We start from the raw sequence: 2,188 nt of genomic DNA, 5'->3' as shown, positions 1-2,188 counted from the left end.
CTACTTATAAAGTACTCAAGATGTAGTTGGGGTATGTTGTTTTAGGTAAGTCACAGGTAGTCGCTCCATGTATCGATCATCTATCTATCTAGTCTCAGCTCAAATACACACACGTACACATATGTACACAGACACATCAGGTCCGTCCAGAAAAAGTCCAGCCATTGTTAATATAATAAGAATGGTTTGCATGACATTGATGTAACTTGGCAGCCAAGGAGAGTGGATTGGAATGCACATGTGTGAACAAGGATGACTTCACTGTGCTGGTCAGCAAGGGACATAGACACCATTGAGTGAGAGTGTGTACTGTGTGGCTGTCACATTCAAAATGACTGAACTAGTAGAGCAGTGAATTTGCGTCACATTTTGTGTTAAACTTGAACATTTGTCCATAAAAGCTGTTGGGATGAATCAGAAGGCTAGAGCTATGGGCAACTGGTGAATGGCAGCTTCATCAGGACAATGCACCTGCTCAGACATCATGTCTCGTGCAGTTTTTTGGTGAAACATCAAATCACCCAGGTGACTCAGCCCCCTCTACAGCCCAGATTTGGTACTCTGTGAGTTCTGGCTTTTCTCAAAGCTAAAATCACCTTTGAAAGGGAAAAGATTTTAGACTCTCGATGAAATTCCGGAAAATACATGGAGGCAGCTGACGGCGGTTGGAGGAACTGTGTGATGTCCCAAGGTGCCTACTAGAAGGGGACTAAGGCGTCATTGTCCTGTGTACAATGTCTCTTATCTCTTGTATCTTCTTCAGTAAATGTTTCTAATCTTCATAGTACATGGCTGGACACTTTCTAGACAGACCTTACACACACACACACACACACACACACACACACACACACACACATTATGTTTAGAGTAAAATATACACACAGCCAGCTGCAAATATCCTGTTTCCATGGAGACAATTCTACAAGGTCTTAAAATTATTGCTTAATGTATAAAGGTATCAAAAGACTAATTTATTCTTCAGGATCCTGCTCTTTCTCATGTATATACAGCAATGAAAAATATATAACTTTCAAGTTTAAGAAATTCAGTGTTTTTACCAATGATAAAAACCTATTTGTGGGCATTGAGTCATCTGAGGGGATTTCAGAAGCATTTGTCAAATATTGCTGCTGCTTACAGACTTTCCAGAGTGTTCTGTGTGAGGCGGGCAGTGAATGATGAGGGCGAAGGCAGCAGAGAGAGACTCGAAGCACTTTGTGGCACACCTTGGAGCTGTGTCTGTGTGGTATTCCTGTGACAGATCAGTCACAGAGCATCCCTTGTGGTGCAGTCACCAGTGTTCATGGAGGACTGTCACGCACATGCCCCCCAGGCCTTGCTGGGCTCGGCAGACCAGGGCCCAGGCTACTTGCTTTGCTCTGTGGAGGAAGGCTTCCTTGGCCAGGGAGCTCCAGGCCCAGCTGTAAGGGGCCATTGCCAAGGATGTAGTTCAGGGGCAGCCAGCCCACAAGGTTCCTCCTTCCACCCCCAGGTGACCCAGGTCCAGGTGTTCATTGTTTTGACTCTGCATCCAGTGGAGAAGGGTAATCTTCTAAGGGGTGGAAGGGGTGCTGAGACCCAGTGCAAAAGGCTTGGAAAGAGATCTTGAAAAAATCACAGGTGTTTCATAGGGGGCTAGGTTGGTGTGGTCACAGCAGGGGCCCATGTAGCCTGGAGTTGGGGCTGGTTGCGCCCACAATGTGCTGTGTGACCTTGTTTCTTTCCCGGTAAGACGAGGCTGATGCTCAAGACTTGAGAGGTCCCACCCAGATCTTCTCTCTCCCTTGGGGAGGGACATCCTGGTGGTTTGTACATTTTTCTGTATCCCCACCCCACCCACAACACTCAGAAGTCTGCCTCTGACCAGCGAGCAATACAGCATGGTTGTCAAGAGCCCCAACTCTGCAGTCAGAGAAAAATGGGCATCATAAAAGTGACCACCTTGTAGGGCCATGGGGGCACAGGTGACTAGGGGCACCTAGCAAGAAGCTGGCAAGTAGAGAGGCTGGCAAGTAGAAATTCTGGTGAGTAGGAGCTCCAGGAACTCCTGGAGTCCAGAGCAGCTGTTCTGATGGGCAAGGTACTTCCCTTCTGATATTTCCCTCTGTTGTATTCAAATCGGGTAACAATGGGCTGTCGTTCTGGGAGGGGCCAAGGGTTGTCCCTCAGATCCCGGAGGCCTGAG

The sequence above is a fragment of the Artibeus jamaicensis genome, unplaced genomic scaffold (assembly GCF_021234435.1).
Source record: "Artibeus jamaicensis isolate MK-2021 breed Jamaican fruit bat unplaced genomic scaffold, CSHL_Jam_final contig_519, whole genome shotgun sequence".
Taxonomy (NCBI): domain Eukaryota; kingdom Metazoa; phylum Chordata; class Mammalia; order Chiroptera; family Phyllostomidae; genus Artibeus; species Artibeus jamaicensis.
The sequence above is the reverse complement of the archived record's forward strand: the minus strand, read 5'-3'. Positions refer to the sequence as shown.